The sequence below is a fragment of the Geotrypetes seraphini genome, chromosome 9 (genome assembly GCF_902459505.1).
Source record: "Geotrypetes seraphini chromosome 9, aGeoSer1.1, whole genome shotgun sequence".
Lineage (NCBI taxonomy): Eukaryota > Metazoa > Chordata > Amphibia > Gymnophiona > Dermophiidae > Geotrypetes > Geotrypetes seraphini.
The window spans coordinates 48,392,311-48,415,751 of record NC_047092.1 but is presented as its reverse complement, the minus strand read 5'-3'; the positions used below and the strand labels follow the sequence as shown (position 1 = coordinate 48,415,751).

General features: G+C 39.6%; 1 long non-coding RNA gene across 1 annotated transcript in view; it reads left to right on the top strand.

Moving 5' to 3' along the window:
- The first annotated feature begins 5,908 nt into the window (after positions 1–5,908).
- LOC117366378 overlaps positions 5,909–23,441 on the top strand; it is a 244,084-nt gene continuing 226,551 nt past the window's right edge. The window contains exon 1 of the long non-coding RNA XR_004540574.1: positions 5,909–6,147. This is a non-coding gene — a long non-coding RNA (uncharacterized LOC117366378). The remainder of the gene's footprint in view (positions 6,148–23,441) is intronic.

Genomic DNA, 23,441 nt, shown 5'->3' with positions numbered 1-23,441 from the left:
TCTATTACTCCAAAGCATTTTGTACTATATAGGAACCCTCTACTTGTACCCCTCAATCCCCTTATCCTTCAGGAACTCGTCCAATCCCATTTTGAAACCCAAAATCGTATTCTGCTCTACCACCTTCTCTGGAAGCGCATTCCAGGTGTCCACCACCCTCTGAGTGAAGAAGAACTTCTTAGCATTTGTTCTGAACCTATCTCCCTACAATTTTTTTGAGTGCCCTCTAGTTTTTGATGCCCTCACCAGTCTGAAAAATCTGTCCCTCTCTACCTTCTCTATACCCTTCATGATCTTGTAAGTTTCTATCATATCCCCTCTAAGTCTCCGCTTTTCCAGGGAAAAGAGCCCCAGCTTCTCCAGCCTCTCGGCATATGAAAGGTTTTCCATGCCCTTTATGATTTTTGTTGCTCTTCTCTGGACCCTCTTGAGTATCGCCATATCCTTCTTAAGGTACGGCGACCAGTACTGAACGCAGTACTCCAGATGCGGACGCACCGTCGCTCTATACAGCGGGAGGATAACTTCCTTGGTTCTGGTAGTGATACCTTTTTTGATAATGACCAACATTCTGTTTGCCTTTTTTGAGGCCGCTGCACATTGCGCCTCCAGTTTTATCCACCAAAACCCCCGTCCTTTTCTAGGTAATGTAACAAAAGGAAAAAATAGTAGTGTAAAATGTGTTTAGGGTACTCTTTTGGAAGCAGGAGGACTCATTAATGAAACTGATAAACAAAAAACAATAATGAAAGGAGAAAATAGATGGAAGGTGCTATAACCTTGGTCCTTCCAAAAGCATTTCTTTATGTTTGATGGAGAAGGGGCAAATAATTTGTACAGGACCCAAATAAGCATAGCGTTGGGGATATAACTGGAAGACATGAACTCTACAGGAACACTTGGCTAGCTTAGCATATACCCCCTTTTCTACAAAGCCGCACTAGTGGCTGCCGTGCGGCAACAGCCCCGAAGCCCTTTAAATCTCTATGGGCTTTGGGGGCGTTACCGCGTGGCAGCTGCCAGCGCGGCTTTGTAGAAGAGTGGGGTTAGAGTAGGACTCAGGAAATTTGGGTTCAAATCCTGCTTTTGGTACAGACATTTACAACCTCCAGACATTAATAGCCTCACTGTGATTTATAGAAGGTTCAGCTTCTAGCAGTGCTAGCTTGATGAGATAGATTATTCATATAAGTAACCATAAAAAGTAAACCAGATTTACAATATTTGCTCTGCTTGCTTACTTACTGTTGATATACATGAATTGATAAGCTGAGAATAAACACAACCTCTTGTGATAAAGCACAGTGTATTCTGATGCCAAGAAGTAAGCATCCTCCCCTCACAAACTGAACTCGATGCAATATCTTGCAGAAATCTGTACAATAGGTCAGATCTTTTCAGCTTACACAAGATATTTTTGTATGCCCTGGTGCTATCAAAATCACAGATATTGGTGTTAGGCACTGTTTTATCTCATTTGCACCACTAGCAGCATTTCTAGGGCCAAGGCAATGTGATGCTGTTCTTCAAAAATCCTCCAACAAATAAGTAAAAAAGAGTTTTAATGTTTTCTATTGTTAGTGTCATGCTCAATTTCATGGCAAATTGGGAAACAGCATAATAATGGGTGATTTCAATTACCTCAACATTGACCGGATAAATGTTACATCAGGGAGTGCTAGGGAGATAAAATTCCTAACATAATAAATGACTTCTTTTTGGAGCAATTGGTTCAAGAACTGACAAGAGGAGGAGCTTTTCTAGATTTGGTTCTGGGAAACAGTGATCATAACATGATCAAATCTGAGCTGATATCTGGAGTGATGTTGCTAAAGTAATATACGGCTGTGGCATTTAAGTTTTGAAAGAGCAACTATGATAAAATGAGGAAAATGGTAAAAAAGCTAAAAGGATCAGTGACAAAGGTTAGAACTATAAACCGCAGAAGATTTTTTGAAGCAGTTGCTCTCTTTCTAAAGGTAACCTGAACTTTTAAAGCTTTAAGCATTATATATTCTTTATTATTGATTAATTTTTTGTTTTTTCAGATATTCCCCTGACGCAGCCACTTGGCGAAACAGGACCTGTCAGGAATACTGAGTTCATTCTTTGAAAAGTGTGTCTGGTTCCGTATTGGAGCAACGGATATTTATTTCCACTGCTTGTGGGAGATGAATGGAAGATAAGTGCAAGTTTTTACAGTTTTTTGCTGTTTTTTTGCAGTTTAACTTGTGTATTTTAAACTGTATCTTTATGAATCTTTTCCATGGAGTTTTTTGACCTGGGATGTGTTTTGTATGGCAGTTTATAACTGAAGATATAGTTTCTTGGTTGTTTCCTTGAAACACTGAGGTCTTTTTCTCCATGTTAGTTACTTGCCTTTCAGCCTGTTTCCTTCCACTGTTAGCAGCTTTATTCTGAATATTTGTTGGTTATTTTTTTGATTTTTTTTGGATATTCAGCTTGTATACTTTTTGATAAATTGTTATTTAAAAATACCATCAAGGTGAAGTGAAGGAGGCTATTAGAGCCAAAAATAAAAATATTCTTTAAAGAATGGAAACAAGGATCCAGATGAAGAAAATAAGAAGAGACATATGCACTGGCAAGTTAGATGCAAGGCACTGATAAAGAAAGATAAGAAAGAATATGAATAGAAACTTCCCAAAGAGCCAGAAGCTACATCTGATGCAGAAAACCTATGAAAGAATCCCTGGGACTGTTGAATGATTAAGAAGCAAAAGGGTACCCAGGGAGGATAAGGTCATAGTGGAGAGACTGAATGAATTCTTTGCTTTGATCTTTACGAAAGAAGATGTAAGAAATCTACCTGATTTCACAATACAAGCTGAATATCTTCATAAATTATAACCACACCAAAATGATATTCATATATTTCTAGTATTGGAAAACATGTGCCATAAATTCTCAGACCTCAGTGTTTCTCAGGAGAATTCCTGTGAAACCATCTATGGCAACAAAAATATTGTCATAGAGAAATACATCCTTGGTCTCATATAGCACCGCTTCAAATTCACAGTTTTCACTATTTTCTTTTTTCCTTTTTATCTTTTTTTGAAGTATTACTTATACTATGTTTTTCAAACTTAGTGAAAAATAAGCACTTATCTCAATATTTTCTTCCGATAGTACAAAATCACTGCAGTTTGCAGGTAAGGGTCCAGCGTGGTACCAATCTACCACACTTGGAAAATTTCAGTTCAATCTCGTTTAACACAGAGATATCCCGACAGGCCCTGTTTCGCCCTTCGGCTGCATCAGGGGATTATCTAAAAAGACAAAGTACATCTAATGATTTTCAAAAATAAATACTTATTTTAAAGGAGTACCCCTATTGTAAAACTACTCACTTTAAGTTATGAGCCACCGCTTCAATGATTCTCTCTTAAAGAAATGGCGGCTCGGCGTTCTACGGAGCTTATAAAGGAGACAGGAAAAAGCACCGGAAGTAACGATGATTGGTCACTTCTTCCGTGTTTCTTAATCTGTGATTGGTGCGGTGCTTTTTCCTGTTAAAAAAAGATATAGGGCTCCTTTTACGAAGGCGCATTAGCGGTTTAACGCGTGTAATAGCACGCGCTAAACCGCTGGATGCGCTAGCTGCTACCACCTCCTCTTGAGCAGGCGGTAGTTTTTCAGCCAGCACAGGGGTTAGCGCGTGATGAAAAGTCACGTGCGTTAAACCCGCTAGCGCGGCTTTGTAAAAGGAGCCCATAGTGGAACTAGAAAAAGTTCAGAGAAGAGCGACCAAGATAATAAAGGGAATGGAACTCCTGTCAGATAAGGAGAAACTACATAGATTATGGCTCTTCAGCTTGGAAAAGAGATGGTTGAGGGGAGACATGATTGAAGTCTACAAAATCCTGAGTGGTGTAAAACGGGTCCAAGTGGATCGATTTTTCATTCCGTCAAAATTTACAAAGACTAGGGGGGACACTCAATGCAGTATCAAAGAATCACCCAAAAGAAAATAAGAAGAGTACAGATTATTCAAAATACTGTGGTAAAATTGATATATAATGCAAAAAAAATTTGATCGTTACCCCTCTCCTTATAAAAGCTCACTGCCTTCCGATCACTCATCACATTACATATAAAATATTACTACTTACCTACAAAACTGAAATAACACACACGTCCGGATTTATAGACAGATTGCTTATTCCACACTGTCCAAGTAGAACACTACGATCCAGTAACCAGCATCGTCTGGAAATTCCATACCCGCAATACCTATTTTACGACACAACCAGCAAGAAGATCTTTTCCGTAGCAGCATCCACAGTTTAGAACTCTTTAACCCCGCAACTTTGGGAGGGAACTACTTTTAGATAAATTTAAAGCCAATCTAAAGATCTTTCTCTTTAAGGATGCCTATAACAAGTAGATATCAGACCTTAGGCAGAGGGAAGAGCATCTCCCCCTCCTCATGTAGTGACCATTTATGTCTTCCTTTCCTATCATAGATTTTACTTCTCCCCTTATCATTATGTCTCTATATGTCATTAATGTCTTTTTGGTTTTAATGTTATCCCCTTTGTTTTTTAATAGTTTTTTAAAGTGGTATATCAAATTTTAAATAAAACTTGAAAACTTGAATGAAGTTACAGAGAAATGCTTTTAAACCAATAGGAGGAAATATTTTTTCAGTTAGAGAATATATAAGCTCTGGAATACATTGCCAGAGGATGTGGTAAGAGTGGTTAATGTATCTGGTTTAAAAAAAGGTTTGGACAATTTCCTGGAGGAAAAGTCCAAAGTCTGCTATTGAGACAGACATGGAGGAAGCCACTGCTTGTCCTGGATAGATAGCTTGAAATGTTGCTACTATTTGGGTTTTTATCAGGTACTTGTGACCTGGATTGGATGGGATATTGGGCTAGATGGACCATTGTTCTGACCCAGTATAGCTATTCTTATGTTCTTATTAACACTGTGCTTCCCACATCGTTATCCATTTAAACATTTTAAAAGTCACGTGACTCCAGATGATGATGAAAACAAAGGGCTCCTTTTACTAAGCTGCGATAATGGTTTTAGCGCGCACTAGACTTTAACGCCAGCTAAAATCCTGCATGCGCTAAAAACGCTATCGTAGCTTAGTAAAAGGAGCCCAAAATAACATGAGTTTCCAGTCTAATAGGAAGCTCACACAGGAAGAAGAAGAACAGGCCCCATGATGACTGCCTTTATGGGGCATAGGTCAGAGGGGAGGTTCTGTTTATTCGAACCCAATCATTAATATGACCCCCCACTTAGGGTCCTGATTCCGTTTGAGAACTATTGAATTAACTAAGGGCTCCTTTTACGAAGGTGCATTAGGGCCTTAATGCGCGGAATAGCATACACTAAAATGCCGCACACTAGCCGCTACCGCCTCCTCTTGAGCAGACGGTAGTTTTTCAGCTAGCGCGCACTAAAACCGCTAGCGACCCTTCGTAAAAGGAGCCCTAAGTAATTAGTCTGGATTTGTTGGCAATTCACCAAGTGCTTTCATATTGGCACTGGAATTAAGCAATTGTTGTTGGTGTTGGTGTTTCTTGTTGGTTTTTGTGTTGTTTTGTTTTTTAGCCATCGGTATTCATTTAAAACATTTTAAATCCGCCTTTATCCAAGGCGGCTCATAATATTACATACATATTTTAGGACTTTCACAACACAAAGATCCCCTACATCAGCAAAAATCATAAGATTATACCATCTCAACCCATAAATCTCGACCGCTCATCCACTACATCACTTCAGTCAAGCAGCACAAATCCAATAACCTGCAAAAAAGATGTTATTCAGAAAGTAAAATATTAACTTAAGAAGCAGAATATTAGCTTAGAAAAGCTTGAACAAACAAATGGGACATGAGCAACTTTCTAAATTGCAATCGATTTCTACAAAACCGTAAGGTATCTGGCAATACATTCCACATAAATTTTCCAGCTATAGAAAAACATGAATTTTTGGTCCGTACAGATCGTAAAATATGTATATTAGCACTGGAATTAATCAATTGTGGTTGTTGGTGGTGTTTCTTATTTTGATTTCTTATTGGCTTTTGTGTTGTTTTGTGAGAGATCAACTGATGATTGTGAGAGATCAACTGACGTTTATAAGTTGCAGTATAAAGGACAGGTAAGGAAGTCCTGTTTTTAAAAATATAGTCTCATTTATATTTGATAAGACAGCTTGCATTTTTATGAAATTTGTTTCCAATAAGATAGAACTAAGTAGGATTGATTTGTCCTTTGTGGTTTGAACATCTCTTTTAATAGCAGTCATCTATATTGGCAAGATAAGAGGTTAGATCATACTTATAACATTGCCAACATTTGACAGGCCATTATATTTCATTTTTTAAATGGGGTGTAGGAATAGATGCCCCAACCATTTTTACATTTCATAAGACTTTTTCTGAAAATGCGTATTGTATTTGGAACTCAGTCTTGCTCAGTGTATGAGAATGAAGTGCTTTATCTTTTTTCTTCTACATGTCATCTCTTGTTTTCCGGGCATTTTTCATAGTGGCCGTGGAGTCTGTGCAGAGCCAAATCAATTTGCTCTGCTCTCTCATGCTGCTCAGCTTAGCTTTGACTGTGTTTCTTTTCTACAAGACCTGGTGTGAGAACATTAATGATAAGATGGCAATGACACATGTTCAAAGAATTCGACTCTAGCTGCTTTTTATAAATGAAGAATACAAACAGAGAGAGAGAGAAAAAAAAAGAAAGTTGTTAAAGTAAATTAAAAAAACAATTTATTGGCAATAAATAATCATATATTTAAAAGGAACATAAAACTATTGTACAATGCACAATATTGCTGAAACTATAGGCTGGTAAGTCTGACTGCTGTGATAAATAATATAATGGAAACACTTTAAAAAAAAAGAATAGTGATGTTTCTGGAATCCACTGGATTACAGGACCCGAGGCAGAAGCCACAAAAAAAGACACCTTCACTGTTGTGTTGTGGTTTTGAACTAACGGTGAAAATTTCTCCCTGAAGCAGCCATCGAGAGGCAAAGCAAGGACGGTGTCGGAGGTCACAACAGTGAGGGTATTTTTGTGGCTGCTGGCATTCTAATTATTGGTCGCTAGCAATGCTAGAGATGCCAAGTGCTTAAAGCTAAGTAAAAGATCTTTTGTGAATTCAGTCCCTGTGCACAGTGCTGGGCTCTGTCCCTAGTTGGCATTTGCATTTTAGGAAGTGGAGTTTTTTGGTGCCTATGATAAAAAAAAAAAAGAATGGCTACAAATCTATGCTGTTTGTTGTCTCTATTAAAGTGCCCGAGGCTTTTTCTCCACTTTATTATCAAGTGTGGTTTTCTGTGGGCAAACGCTGGCTGGTAACATTGGTATTCAACTGAGAAATGTGACATAGTCCCTCATGAAAGACTGTTCAGGAAGTTAAAAATTCAAGGGATAGCAGCCAATGCCCTATTTGTAGATTGGAAACTGGTTAAAGACAAGAAACAAAAATAGGACTAAATGGTTAATTTTCCAATTACAGTAAACTCTCAGTTAACTGGCACCAATGGGGATTGATAGTTGCTGGATATATATCGTTTCTGGTTGTTTGAGAGTTACTATTAAAAATACTTTACCCCATACTATGCCATATCATAAACTGTTCCAGACAAACTAGGCATACTCAGGTGAGGTGTGCCAAGTTTACACTTAAATTTCTGTCAGAATTTGATTCTATTTTCATTTTTATTTAAAGTATTACAGTATTTCTTTTTTTTTTTTTGCTGGTTGCTTATGAGTTTTGATTAACAGAGAGTCTATTGTATAAGTGGGAAGCCTCGAGGGTCTGTGCTTGGATTAGTTCTGTTCAACTTATTCCTAAATGATCTGGATAAAGGAGCAATTATCAAATAATCAAATATGCAGATGTAAAAGCCCTTACTTGGAAGATTGACCGATAGTACCATAAGACTACCGCTAGGGATTAACTGGTGTCCTTTTGAAAATGTCATCTGATGAGACAGGAGCAACTGAGAATCTCTCTTGCTCCACACCACTAGACATCAGGAATTGTAGAGGTAGGTCTGAGGATTACCTGCTTTAGGGTTGCGGGGGTCTTTGTAAGGGGTGAGGGTCAAGGTAGCCTTTAGGGGGTAGAAGATATTACTCCAGGAGGTATCAGCGGGTGCTGGGGGAGTGATAGGCAGTAGCAGCCTGGTTTTCCTAAGAAGAAAAAATAACACAGCTTTTGAGCTTGAGAACAAGCTGCAATATTCATTAACATGAGAGTTACTGCAGCTTAGTGACTCAAAGAATATAAGAATTGCTGCTGATGGGTCAGACCAGTGGTCCATCATGCCCAGCTCATGCCATGCTCATGCGGCATCCCCTAGGTCAAAGACCAGTGCCCTAACTGAGACCAGCCCTACCAGTGTACATTCTGGTTCAGCATGAACTTATCTAACTTTGTCGAATCCCTGGAGGGTGTTTTCCCCTATAACAGCCTCCAGAAGAGCGTTCCAGTTTTCCACCACTCTCTGGGTGAAGAAAAACTTCCTTACGTTTGTACGGAATCTATCCCCTTTTAACTTTAGAGAGTGCCCTCTCGTTCTCCTTACCTTGGAGAAGGTGAACAACCTGTCTTTATCTACTAAGTCTATTCCCTTCATTATCTTGAATGTTTCAATCATGTTCCCTCTCAGTCTCCTCTTTTCAAGGGAGAAGAGGCCCAGTTTCTCTAATCTCTCACTGTACGGCAACTCCTCCAGCCCCTTAACCATTTTAGTCGATCTTCTCTGGACCCTTTCGAGTAGTACCGTGTCCTTCTTCATGTAGTGCTGGATGCAGTATTCCAGGTGAGGGCGCACCATGGCCAGGTACAGCGGCATGATAACCTTCTCCGATCTGTTCGTGATCCCTTTCTTAATCATTCCTAGCTTTCTATTTGTCTTTTTCGCTGCCGCTGCACAATGCGCAGATGGCTTCATCGACTTGTCGGCCAGTACTCCCAAGTCTCTTTTCTGGGGAGTCTCTCCAAGTACCGATCCGGACATCCTGTATTCATGTATAAGATTTTTGTTACTGACATGCATCACCTTACACTTATCCACGTTGAATCTCATTTGCTATGTTGCGGCCCATTTCTCGAGTGTGTGATCTTCGCAATCCTCTTGCATTTTCACTACTCTAAATAACTTAGTATTGTCTGCATATTTAATCACCTCACTCGTTGTGCCAATTTCCAGATTGTTTATAAATATGTTGAAGAGCACGGGCCCAAGCACCGAACCCTGTGGTAGCCAGGGCAGGTAGGCCACCCCTGCCCCCATGTCTTAGGGCAGAAGAATGCTAGAGAGCATTCAGCTCACATCTGGGAATGTCCCACGCTGCTTTCTGATGACTGAAGATCCTTAAGAGGCTGGATACATGCTGCAGCAGCATTGGAGGTCGGAGGGATCGCATCTTACTTCTGGTGGTTATCATTAAAACTGACACATATGATGATGGCTATTTTTCAATTCTGAGGGCTCTGGAGCGGAGCTGGAAGCAGCAGTATGTCTCTGGTGCCCCTGCTAAGACGGCATCTGGGGTGGTCCACTCCTGCCCTAAACTACAGATGACTCCCATAGTGAATTAGTAACTTTCCCTCCTTGATAGAATAGTCAATAGGCCTAAATACAGTGGTACCTTGGAATACGAACTTAATCCGTTCTAGAACCCCGTTCGAGTTCCAAAAGGTTCGAGTTCCAAGGCAATTTTTCCCATTGAAAATAATAGAAACTGGATTCATCCATTCCTTGGTCCCACAAGCTCAGATTTTCCAATAAATTTAACAGTAAACACACGGGATTTTGCAGAGACAGCAAGATCGGGTCCCCCTGGCAGAGGCAGCAAGATCGGGCCTATGTGCAGAAACAACAAGATCAAGTCCCCCGGCAGATACGCTTTTCAAATTGTCTTCATATAAACAAAGTCTGAGGCTACTTTTTACTCGTGCAAATTTTCACTTTTACTTTAAAAAATTTTCATGAGAACAAAGTGTTTGAGAACATTTGGACCAGCTTTATCTGTATGCCTTCTTTAAAATGAAAATAATGTATGAGTTATTTTACTTCCCTGACCTCAATATGTCCTCAGGAATGTTTCATCTCAATGTGATTAAGACATATGCATAAGATGACTGACTACACCCTCATTCTGCACCTGGACTAGCTTGCTATACCCACTGTAACCTAGAGCAGTTCCTTATATCTTTGTTTAGCAGAACAAACTTGCCTTGAGTTTAGCCACCCATCTGTTTATCCTAACAGACTCTGTACCACCCATCTTGTCCCCATCTAATATCTGCACTTAGCCTTTCGGCTATATGATAAGTTGTATTGTTGAAAAGCATTAGCATCATATTTGTTATTTGAATGTTCTAATGTACGCCTTTTAGGTGTTTTATAAGTATTATAATGACACTGTATTATATCTCTGTTATTTGAATTTCAGTGCTGTTAAATAGTATATATTTTTAAAACTGTTTCATTAAGTTTCAATTTGCTGATTTTGGCCCTGATGCTTTAAGCCAGTCTTATTTGCAAAGTCTAATGCACAAAAGAATTCTTTTTAAAAAAACTTTATTTTTATTGATTATTAAATCTTTACAAGTTATAAACACTCGTAATAATACAGAGCCAGATCCAACAAAATAATTTTTATGGTAAAATATCAATTGGAGTTGGTCTCTTCCTTAGACTACTATATCTAGGAAGGAGGAGATAGATTTTAAGGGAGACAGTCTATCTAAAACATTTCAAAGAAAAGGCTTAAACAGCTAAACCTCGGCTCTTATATTTTCGCTTCATCACGAACCACTGGCTAACCTCTTAAGGTCCAAAAAAGATCTTAAATGCTTAGGGAGGAAAAAATCATATCTCAAACTCAAATATTTAACAATACATTTACAAGGGTAGCACACAAGAATTCTTGGAGTGGTGAGGAGGGGGCTTTTACTAATCGCTGTAGCAGCATTACAAGGAGCTCGTTAGTATTAAAATGAGCACACCTTGTAATGCACAGCAGGGAACACTCTTCTCTTACTGTGCTAAAATTTCCCTCAGGTCTGGAACTGTCTGTAGCATTTGCAGGAGAATTTTGAGGGGTTTTTTTGTGCTTGTTTTATGACCATGTGTATCCTGACCCTTAGCCCAACGGGACTCCCACAGGGACCCCTCCCAGGCCCATGGGACTCCCACAGGGACCCCTCCAAGGCTGACAGGACTCCCACGGGGATGGACCCGGGGTTCCTATCCCGAGGCCTACCTAATTTCCGGTCCGGGTCCGGCACCGAGCTGAGCTCCCGAGTCCCGACAAATCAGCAGCAATAGTCTCTGTCACGTAGGCAGTGATCTCAGTACGTAGGCACACAGACTCTGTGTGCCTATGTGCTGAGCTTCATGCCTACGTGACAGAGACTGTTGCTTATTCGTGGGGAGGTGTCACATGCAGGCTAGAGTGGACAGAGTCCTCCCCCCTCCCCCACTGTATGTGTAGAAAAGGGAACAAAATTAAACACCACTTAATACATGACACGATTATTCAACACAACCTTCATATTTTATGCCTCAGCGAGATTTGGTTAACTCAGGGGGAGGAGGCCTATCTGACCCAAGCATGCCCCACCAACTATAAGGCAATATTCCAACCTCGCCCAAACAAAAAAGGAGGAGGTATAGCCGTCATATATAATATTACTATTCCTCTTCAATCTAACTCTTCCAACTCTTATTCCAACATTCCAGTTGAAACTCTTCAATTTTCTATAAAAAATTATCCACCTCTTAATTTTCTCCTGACTTATCTCCCCCTCCTCCCCCGTTACAAAAGCATCACTATCTACTCTTATCTCTACTATTTCAGACTTTAACATTTCTCATCCTAATTCTATCATTCTAGGAGATTTCAATATTCACTTCAATCTTCCCAATCATCACAACACAGCAGAACTTTTGGTCTTAATTTCTGATCTATCTCTAACCCCTCTTATCTCTATGCCTACTCATTCTGCAGGCAATACTATAGATATGATTTTCAGCCCGACTTCTATCAGTCACCTCTTTCAAAACTTTCAATTTCATTCCCTTCCCTGGTCCGATCACATCCTTATTAATTGGCAAATAGACTTTCCGTCGTATTCATGTCCTGCTCAACAAAACACTTACATTTCCAGAAATACTAATAAAATAACACTCTCTGCCATTCAGAATTCCTTCAAACTAAACCTACAAGATTTCACTACCCTTCCAATTGAAGAACAATTCTCACTCTGGGACACTTCTACAAAATCCTTAATGGACCTCCTGGCCCCTTCACAGGAAAAAACATACCCTAAGTCAGAATCAAAAAAACAACCCTGGTATAATGACAAACTCGCCCGTCTTCACTGACAACTTCACTCCATCGAACACAAATGGCGTAAAACACACTCCAACAATCTTCTTATCCTTTTTAAGGAAAAAGCCTCCTACTATAAAACTGCCATTCAACAAACCAAGAAAGAATATTATTCTAAATATATCACTACTTCCCGCAACTCCTCTGCTCTCTTCAATATAGTTCAATCTCTTTCCTCCTGTTCCATCTGCTACTGAACTTGCACTATTTTTCGATACAAAAATTAAGGACATTAGATCCCATTTCGGACCTCCTACCTCTGTTTCTTCCCAAGACACTTCTGATGATTCTACCCATCTATCATTCAGCACCTGCTCTAATTTCAAATCCCCTTCTCTTGCAAACCTTCTCCAAACCCTACAATCTTTAAATACTCCCAACAATCCTACAGAGAGTATTCCCCCTTTGCTTCTTAAAAATTTTTTTTCTTTTTTTGAACCATTCCTTTTGGAAATGGTATCCAAGTGCCTTTCTGACAACCTTGTTCCTACAATTTGGAAATCAGCCCTCGTTTTTCCAAAGCTAAAAAATCATAACTTGGATCCCTCCTTGCCGGCAAACTTCCGTCCAATTGCTAACCTCCCTCTAATATCAAAACTGACTGAGAAAATCATTCATAACCAACTCACAGAATTTATTGACAACACTCATGCTCTACACCCATATCAAACAGTTAATTGAAAAGTTTTCCGCTCCTCTCATTCTACCGAATTGTCATTGCTAGGCCTCATTTCAACTATATACTATTTTCTTGATCACCAGAAATCCGTCCTCCTTATCTCTCTAGATCTGTCTGCAGCCTTCGATACTATTGACCATTCTCTCCTCATCAACCGACTCAAAGACTGCGGTGTTGTTGGACCAGCTCTCTCATGGTTCACTTCATACCTTAACGAATGCAGTTTTAAAGTTCACGTAAAGAAGGAAACCTCCTCATCTATACCACAAACTTATGGCGTCCCACAGGGTTCTATTCTATCCCCCCTACTATTTAATATCTTTCTGTCACCTCTCCTTGCTCTGGCACAATCAATTGGATTCACAATCTTTGCCTATGCGGATGATATTCAACTACTTCACCCCGTCAATACCTCAAACACCTTAGAAATAAAAGAAATCAACAATAAATTAGATAAAATAAGTGACTGGCTTCACACAAATAAACTCTCTCTCAACATCGATAAATCCTGTGGCTTCCTATTTCTTATCAAAAATAGTGAGTCACTACTAGGAAAGATTTTTATCAAATCCACCCCTATAAAAATCGAAACAAAAATAAAATTACTGGGAGTAATTATCGATAAGGACCTTACTTTCCACGATCACATCAGCTCGGTGGTAAAAACATGTTTTTACAAGCTTCGCCTTATTCGTTCTCTAACTTCTATCCTAGACACAGACGCTATCAAAACTTTGGTTCATTCCTTAGTTATCTCCCAACTTGATTACTGCAATTCTCTATATAACGGAATTCTCCAAAAAGAAATCCGACGTTTACAGTTAATCCAAAACACGGCAATAAATCTTATATACAAACTAGGTGTATATGATCACGTCACCCCTCTCCTGAAAGAAGCGCATTGGCTTCCCATTACACATCGTGTTACTTATAAAACCATCTTGCTGACCTTTAAAATTAAACTTTCCCATCAGCCTTCCTACCTTGATAAGCTTCTCATTCCACAATGCCCAACATGTACACTTAGATCAGCTGACCAGAATTTCCTTTCAATTTCCTCTATAAAGAATTTTTTCTACACTAGAAAAACAAATTTTTCAGTAGTTGCCCCAACATTGTGGAATGCTCTGCCACATCAACTCCGCCATGAAAAACAACTTGATAGATTCAAGATAAGCCTAAAGACTTTCTTATTTCGAGACGCTTTCATCTGCTCTTAAAGCATTTCCTACTCAACCATCCGCTTCTATGAAGCAATCCCACCCTAAATGTTTTATCCTTTCCCTCCATCTTTCTTTCAATCTTCATTTCTTTTTTTTTTTTTTCTCTTAAGAACATAAGAACATAAGCAGTGCCTCCGCTGGGTCAGACCAGAGGTCCATCGTGCCCAGCAGTCCGCACACGCGGTGGCCCAACAGGTCCAGGACCTGTGCAGTAATCCTCTATCTATATCCCTCTATCCCCTTTTCCAGCAGGAAATTGTCCAATCCTTTCTTGAACCCCAGTACTGTACTCTGCCATATTACGTCCTCTGGAAGCGCATTCCAGGTGTCCACCATACGTTGGGTAAAGAAGAACTTCCTAGCATTCGTTTTGAATCTGTCCCCTTTCAACTTTTCCGAGTGCCCTCTTGTTCTTTTATTATTCGAAAGTTTGAAGAATCTGTCCCTCTCTACTCTCTCTATGCCTTTCATGATCTTGTAAGTCTCTATCATATCCCCTCTAAGTCTCCTCTTCTCCAGGGAAAAGAGTCCCAGTTTTTCTAATCTCTCAGCGTATGAAAGGTTTTCTATCCCTTTTATCAGATGTGTCGCTCTTCTCTGAACCCTCTCTAGTAACGCCATATCTTTCTTAAGGTACGGCGACCAATATTGGACGCAGTACTCCAGATGCGGACGCACCATCGCCCGATACAACGGCAGGATAACTTCTTTCACTCTGGTTGTAATACCCTTCTTGATTATACCTAGCATTCTATTTGCCTTCTTAGCAGCCGCTGCGCACTGTGCTGTCGGCTTCATTGTCATGTCCACCATTACCCCCAAGTCCCTTTCTTGGGTGCTCTCCTTCAATAATATCCCTCCCATCGTATAGCTGCACCTCGGGTTTCTGCTTCCCACATGTAGTACTTTACATTTCTCAACGTTGAACTTCATCTGCCATCTCGTCGCTCATTCCCCTAGTTTGTTCAAGTCTCTTTGCAATTCTTCGCAGTCCTCTTTAGTCCGAGCTCCTCTAAATAGTTTGGTGACGTCCGCAAATTTTATTATCTCACACTTCGTCCCTGTTTTTAGATCATTTATGAATATATTAAATAGCAACGGCCCAAGCACCGAGCCCTGCGGGACACCACTCGTGACCCTCCTCCAGTCCGAGTAGTGGCCCTTCACTCCCACCCTCTGTTTCCTACCCGCCAACCAATTTCTGATCCATCTATGTACATCTTCTTCTCCTAATTATGTAACTTTACCCCTCCCTTCCCCTTTTACCATCACTTTCAAGTTCGTCCAGTTCATGTCCTTAATGTACACTTTTATTAACTCCTTTTATAAATATAATCTTTTATCCCTATTTTTAACATTTTACTGTAAACCGGCTAGATACCCGTTGATGGTCGGTATATTAAAAGTTAATAAACTTGAAACTTAAAAGCGTTACTATATGACAAAAGACTGATAGAAATACAAAAATGATTTGCTTAATGTGTGAGTTTCATGTCAAATGACTTTTATTTGCATTAAATAACAATTATAGAAATTACATAGGGTTCCTTTTACAAAGCCACGGTACTGATTCCCAGTGTGGCAAATGCGATGCAGCCCATAAGAATTGAATGGACTGCGTCACATTTGCCACCTGGGAATTGCTACCGCAATTTTGTAAAGGGGGGGGGGGGAAGTGAATTCCTATTACTATTCTTTAAGAAACTGGATTTATGTAGCAATTTTAGTTATTATACAGCATTTTTTGTAAACCAAAGTCAAAATAAAAATCTGTTTCTTCATAAATTATTAAATATAGAGGGGAGCATCTACACCACAACAGATGGCCAGCCACTACACTCAGATTATTAGCATACAAACAATCACCACAGACTTCTTTATGTATGTAAATATTAATTAGGAATTAAAAGCAATTGTGTAAGAAAAGGCTAAATTATTGCTTTCAGAAACACAGGAAATGTCTGATGGCTTAAGGGAGTCAGACTAGCCTCTACATTCAAAAGCAAATGGCCAATTAATTGAATGCTATACACATATGTTAACTATTTGTCTACTTGTAGAATTAGGTCCTTGGCAAAATGACTACCCTAGGTGTCTTTATTTTTAATTTAAAAATTTCACACTTATCAATGGTAGGCTTTATAAATGACCAAGAACATAGATAATATTTGACAGTGTTAAAAAAAAATATCATCAATCAAATAGATAAAATTAATTAAAATCCATCTTGATAAGTCCTGCCATTCATATTATGGTTGTTTTCAATGTGTCCAGCCATCTGATTGCATGTCGCCCTTTTCGCCTGGTTCCTTCGATCTTCCCAAACATGATGTCCTTCAGTGATCTCTCTCTTCTGATGGTGTGACCAAAATAAGACAGTCATAACTTCGTCATTTGGGCTTTGCGTGACAAAGCCAGTTTGATCTCTTCCAGAATTGATTTGTTAGTTCTTCTGGCGGTTTGGATAACTTCTAGGTGCCAGTAAACACCCAGATATTCAATGTTGGTACCCAGAGAGGGGCTAACATGCAATATCTGAGCCTAATTCAATGCAAAGAAGTCAAGAATGCTGACTGCCATGGGCTAAACATCAGGGTGTAAGTTTGTAGCTGGGGCTTAGGATGATTGAGTGACTTGCACAAAATCACAAGGAGTATCAATAGGATTTGAACCCTGGCTACCCTGATTCTTGGCCTGCTCCTCTAAGCACTAGGCTATTTTGAAGAGATATCCAGTGTTAGATTTCAATATTAAACATCAGTAGTGAAAAAATCAGGAGTGGATGAGCCAAGTAGATGCTATTTATAAAAGACACATAGGAGGATATGGTGCATAAGAGCATTATGGTGCTTATTTTGAAATCACTATTTGTGTTTTTAGATTTATTTATTTAAGTCATTTTCTATTCCGTTCTCCCCAAAGAGCTCAGAATAGGTTGCAGGTGGCACTTAGATATCCATATTGCATGGGTGTTCAAATACTGAGTTTATAAAGCCTGAATATGGATGTCTAAAACTGCTGCATGTCCATATGCAAAGAGATTGTGGTCTGTAGGCAGGTATAGGAAGGAACTAAAAGATGGATATCGGAATACAATTGCAGAAGATGAAGAGGTGTTCATAGTTAGACCTAGTAATTGACATGTTCAGGTTATAGATGCTCCAATTGAGCAGTTCTCCACTGAAGTCACAGAGGACCAGATTCTATAAACGGTGCCTAAGCATTCCTTTATTTTAGTCACCACACGGTGTGGTTGTCAATCAACTGCTAAGTGACGCTTATATAATAATTATTATTACTACTATTTATCATTTCTATAGCACAGAATGGTGTACACAGTGCTGTACATTTAACATTCAATAGATGGTCCCTGCTCAGGCGTCGCTGGGGGTCCTAAAGATAAGCACCTGTGTATTGAACGTGGATTCCAAAGTGGAACCCTATACAAAATCTGACACACAATGTACTTTCCTGTCCCTGGAGGGCTCACCAAAAAAAGAAGAAAGAATAAAACTTACAAAAAGTTAGAATGCTACTTGAATCAGCAACCTCTGGGACGTCCTATTTGGAGCCTCTTTTATTAAGTTGCAGCAAGTGCTAGTGCGAGCTTACTGCAGCTTAAAATGGCTTACCAGGGGGCATGATTAGGAGTGTTCTGCAGTAATTTCCAAATCTGCATGCAGAAACCACATGCTAAAAATTATTTTAATTTTTAGCATGGAGGGAACATGTGGGAGCAGGGAGTGAGCATTTCTGTGTTAATCAGTTAGTACAACTACTTTACTGCGTGTTGATTAGCGCAGGATTAGTATGTGAGCCCTGAGGCCCAGATTCTATAAATGGCACCTGAAGTTAGGCGCCTGGAACAGTGAACCTAGCCGATCTAGGCACCTAACTTAATTATTCAATTAGAATTAAATGATGCCATTAATTGAAAAGTGCAATTAAAAGCAATTTTTAAAAATTGAATTAGCTGGTAGGTGCCTAATTCGATAGGTACTTGAAGTAGGTGTCTACTCCCAGCCTCTTGCCAGAGAATGGGCATGGTTATAGGCGGATTCTGGGTGGATTTTGGGCGTGGTTTGACTTAGGCACCAGTAGGCGCCTAACTTAGGTGCACTTAGGCCAAGAAAAGCCTGGCATAAATGGAGTGCACCTAAAATTTCATCATCTACCAGTGTCTAAGATTGCTTAGGCACCAATAAGCGTGATTCTATAAACAGCGCATAGCAGATGATTGACAATTGTGCTCCTCATTGCCCAGAAGGTAGGTGCTGTTTATAGAATCAGAGCCTTATTGTGAGCCAATAAAGCGTGAAGAGATCTAGAAGGATGATGTGGAATAACGAGAGAAGTAAGCTAAGTGGGCATGTCATCATGTAATGTTTTGTGAGTTGAAAGCAAAATCTTAAAGGAAATTCAAAATTGTATATGAAGTTAATGATAATTGATAAACAATGGAGTGATATGATTGTATCTCCTGTTTTACTAAGGTACGCTATGCGTTTTAGCGCACACTAAATATACACACGCACTAACCGCTAACACGTCCATAGACTAACATGCCTATGCTAGCGTTTAGCACGTGGTTAGCGTGCGCTAAAACGCTTAGCGCACCTTAGTAAAAGGAGCCCATAGTAAATATAAAGCAGTATTTTGTAGAGTTTGCAAGTGGCTGATAAGATGTTGGGGGTTGCTGAAGAATTACAGTCAGTGGCATAGTAAGGGGAGGGCGAGGGGGCAGTCTGCCATGGGTGCCATGTTGATGGGGTCGCCAGCACCCCTCTTCCTCTACGTCTCTTCCCATTCCTCCCCTCCATGCACGTGCCTCCCTTCCCTCCCCCCTACCTCTAGTTGAAGTTGTTTGCGGCAGTCAATAAGGTGCTCTTCACGACCCCGTCGGCTCTCCCACTGACATCACTTCTGGGTGCCGCACATGTGGCAGGCGGGATCGGGATTGCAGAGGTAAGGGTGGGGGAGGGGTGCCACCACCCCAGGCACCTCTCACCCTCATTGCGCCACTGGTTACAGTAGTCAGTACAAGAAAAAATTAGAATGTGGATTAACCTTTGTAGTGATTGTTCATGTAGGTTAACTTTAAGAGAGCACAATGAAGCCTTTTTTTCATGACGGCAAAAATTTGAGGAGGAAAAAAAAAATCCTGGAATTAATCAGAGCTCTTAAATATTGAAAATGATCCACTGGAAAACCAAAGAGTAAAGTACTAATGAGGGATGAGAGGGACAACCTGAAATCTAACATTTGTTTTGGTGGTATGAAGAGTCAAACATTGATTGCTGAGCCACTGTGCAACAGTTTCAAGGCAAAGTTGTAAGAAAGTAATACCTGGATTGAAAAATTCAGTGTAGAAGATGAAGGCCCTCTTTTATTAAGGTGGGCTAAGTGTTTTAGCACACATTTAGTGCATGCTAAATCAACACGTGCGCTAACCGCTAACACGGCCATAGGATAACAGGTACGCATTAGCATTTAGCGTGTGCTAATATTTATTGTGTGCTAAAAAGCATAGCGCACCTTAGTACAAGAGGGGGTAAATGGATGTCATCTGTATGGTTGGGGAGTGTGTGGTACAGTGGTTAGAGCACCCTGAGGTTGTGGGTTCAAATCCTGCCCTGCTTCTTGTGACCTTGGGCAAGGCACTTAATCCCCCAGTGCCCCAGGTACATTAGATAGAGTATGAGCCTGCCAGGACAGATAGGGAAAAATGCTTGAGTACCTGAATAATTTGTAATCTGCACAGAATTGTAGGATATGCGGAATATAAATAATTAAATAAATAAATTGCTTAAGAATAGCCATACTGGGTCAGACCAATGGTCATCTAGCCCAAGATAGTGCTTCCAACAGTGGCCAACACAGGTCTCAAGAACCTGTCAAAAAAACCCAAATAGTACCAAGATTCTATGCTACTTTATCCCAGGGATAAAGTGGCTTTACCTATGTCTTTCTCAGTAGTAGACTATGGACCTTTCTCCAGGAACTTGTCCAAACTGTTACCACATCCCCTGGCAACAAGTTCCAGAGCTTAACTATTCTTTGAGTGAAAAAAATATTTCCTTATAAAGGTACTGGTTTTAAAAGTATTTCCCTGTGATTTCATTGAGTGTATCCTAATATTTGTAATATTTTGTTGGAATCCGCCTAGAAATGTTGATAGTGGAATACAATTTTTAAAAATAAATATTTGATATAATAAAAAAAAAGATTCACTTTTACCCGTTCTACTCCACTCACGAATTTGAATAATTGTAGCTAAGGGAGCTAATAAAAATGTTAAACAATGAAGGGAGCAGTATTGAACCTTGCAAGACTTTGCAAAGAAGAAGATAGGATGCCGAAACAGAAGGCTGCACCTTGGCAAAATCACCTACATCTTCATAGCTGGGTTCTTATTCGCCTTATTTTCAGTTTTCAAATAAATATACTGTACTTTGGTTTCTACTGTTAAAACTTTATGAATCAAATATCATTTAGGGTAATCAATCAAGCAGAAAATCTGTAATTGATTTACACTTGGTTTGCAGGCTTCGAATCCACCTTTTGTTTCAATGCCGTATGCATTCTTATTTTTTTCTTGCAACATTTTTGTGTTTGCTTCAGCAGTTAAAAAGCCTATTGCACTTAAGTGGGAAATCAATAGGAAACCAGAGAAAGAAACATCAGACAGGTAGAAGGCAGACTTGCAAAATCAATCTATACAGCAATCTTTTCACTTGCATAGATCTTAGGATGTATCATTAGTCTGGTGCCACAGTATGTTTGAAAAGTCCTCCCGATACTGTTTTGCCCCAATGATTCATTGCACGCTACTGTTCAGTTCATTTGCAATATTGTATTTAAATCAGTGAATAGTATAGTCTGGCAAAAGCCAAATAAAGCAATACACTTTTTTATATAGGGGAAATTATATACAGGACATCAAAGGTTAGGCGCTAAGATGCATTACATTAAGCACCAAGGCTCGGATTCTGTAGGCAGCGCCTTTTGCGGCAGGCACCTACAAAACGGGTACTTGCCGCTTGTCAATCACTGGCAGACACAGCTTCCAGAATCACAGCGTCCAAAGTTTCAAGTTTATTTAAAATTTCTTTTTTTTTTTTTTTTTTAAATATATTTATTTCTTCAATTTCAAATTATATTTATAAGAACAAACTTTTGTTACAGTAATACAGCTTAAAGTATACAAGGAAAAAATTCATACAATATCATAGAAACATAGAAATAGACGGCAGATAAGGGCCACGGCCCATCAAGTCTGCCCACTCCAATGACCCTCCCTATCTATCTTTGCGGATAGATCCCACATGTCTGTCCCATCTGGCCTTAAAATCTGGCACACTGCTGGCCTCAATAACCTGAAGTGGAAGACTATTCCAGCGATCAACCACCCTTTCGGTGAAGAAGAACTTCCTAGTGTCACCGTGCAGTTTCCCGCCCCTGATTTTCCACTGATGCCCCCTTGTTGCCGCGGGACCCTTGAAAAAGAAGATATCCTCTTCCACCTTTCCTCGAGTGAGTAGAGCTGCAACTTCCCTAACCGCTCCTCGTATGGGAGCTCCTTGAGTCCCGAGACCATCCTGGTGGCCATTTTCTGGACCGATTCCAATCTCAGCACATCCTTGCGGTAATGTGGCTTCCAAAATTGCACACAGTACTCCAGGTGCGGTCTCACCATGGATCTATACAGTGGCATAATGACTTCAGGTTTACGGCTGACGAAACTCCTGCATATGCAACCTATGATTTGCCTTGCTTTGGATGAAGCTTGCTCCTTAGACCACAAAACTTTAGAGGAGGAATTCTGAATAAGTGAAGAGAAACTTATAAATTCAAATAATCAATCAAGGAATAGGCTTAACAGCAATGAATCCCATTATTAATTAAATGCTGTTCACAACTAAACATTCTCTGTAGCTAGTTTCTTCAAATCTAAGAAGGCTCGCAGTTGTTCAGGAGAATAAAACACATATTTAACCCCTAAATATTTAACTAGACATTTACAAGGGTAGGCTAATAAAAATGTAGCTCCCAAAGAGACTGTTTCAAGCCTCATTACAAGAATCAATTTCCTATGTTAAATAATATAATACAAATGATATATTATAACTAAATCATATCATGGGGATATAAAAAGGGAGAAGGTAAGACCAGGAGAGGAGTCAGGTAAAAGATCTTAAAGTGCATCAAGGTAAAGCATCATATTCCTTCTCCAACAGTAGGATGGGATCCGTTAAAATATTCTCGATGCCCCCAGAGGTGACCAAATACTTAGGGCTCCTTTAACAAAGCCACGCTAGGGCCTTAACATGCGAAATAGCGCACGCTAAATTGCCACACATGCTAGCCGCTACTGCCTCCTTTGGAGCAGGCGGTAGATTTCTGGCTAGCATGCGCTAATCCGCTGCGTGCGTTAAAACCGCTAGTGCAGCTTTGTAAAAGGAGCCCTTATAGGGAAATTCAAGGAAATATGCTTCTTTCAAGGTTAAAATTCCTGTCAAGAAAGCCTCTTGACATAGGCCCTCTTTTACTAAGGTACGCTAACCAATTAGCGCGCGCTAATCGATTTAGCACACGCTTATCGCTAATGCGTGCATGTTAGTCTATGGACGCGTTAGCATTTAGCGTGCGCTAATCAGTTAGCGTACCTTAGTAAAAGAGGGGGATAGTTGAATAAATCTGGCCACATCTGGAAACATACAAATCTTGTGCCTGTAAAATAATGTATCCTTTTTCCCCAAAACAAAGCTTCAAGTTGATCTATCTCAGAAAAAATGTAAACATCAATATAAAACAAATTGGTATATTGTTCAGAGGACTAAAAAAAAAAAAAAAGCAGATGTCTACAATATAATCAATAGGCTCATTGTGATCTACTTCTCCCCCCTCAGTAACTTTAACACTTGTAGACAAGTAATATAAATTATCTACAATCAATGACTCAGCATTAGGATAAAGAAACTTGTATTTAAGGCATTTAAAAAAATAATTCTAATAAGATGAGAGCGAGTAAAGGAAAATTTCTAGCACGTAACATATTTTCAAGATTGGTAGTTAAGTAAATTAGATTACTGTAATGTAGTGTATCTGGATATATCTAAA